The sequence below is a fragment of the Endocarpon pusillum genome (genome assembly GCF_000464535.1).
Source record: "Endocarpon pusillum Z07020 unplaced genomic scaffold scaffold3361, whole genome shotgun sequence".
Taxonomy (NCBI): domain Eukaryota; kingdom Fungi; phylum Ascomycota; class Eurotiomycetes; order Verrucariales; family Verrucariaceae; genus Endocarpon; species Endocarpon pusillum.
The window spans coordinates 179,267-179,939 of NW_006916315.1; positions in this window are offsets into that span (position 1 = coordinate 179,267).

Here is a 673-nt window from a genome sequence, read left to right on the forward strand (position 1 = left end):
AATCTTTGCCTTTTTATGTTCCTTCGCAGAGTGCCAGGCAGCTCTGTAGTGCCTGTCGGTGCTTGGCGTGTTCACGTGCTGTAACACTATCCCCTCCTCTCACTAGCTTGGTCCCACAAGCTAAGAGTACGTCTTTCAATTTCTCAGGGTTTTGCAATTTCTCTTTTTGTGATGTCTCTACCTGTTCATTATATTAGCAAACCTTCCTCTGGTGTTCGGCGTCAGGCTCTTTCTGAGAAGATAGCCCTTTGGGGTTATTATGTTGCTATGCTATGTTTAGTGTGTACTCATAATAAGGCAGTGTGCCTTTTTTCTTCACATTCCTTAAAGTGTTTATATTATATAGCAAAAGGTGTTCCTTATAATAAAAACTATTTAAAGGATAATTTCTAAAAGTTAGAGTCAAAGCAGACTTATTTAAAGGCTGCTTGCTCTTATATTATTACTAAGGCTACAAGTTTAGATCAGCAGATTAAGTCTCTTTAAAAGGCTTAAGACATAATGATTACTTAAAAGACTTATTTCTTAAAATAAGAAGAGCTTATTTAAGAGTTATAATCTAATGTTATTAGGGTTAACATCCTTAATAAGTAAGAGTTAGCTACTTTAATATCTTTTTTGCCTAGTCTAGATTTTAGTCTAACTATTTAATTAGATAATAAGGTTTACTATT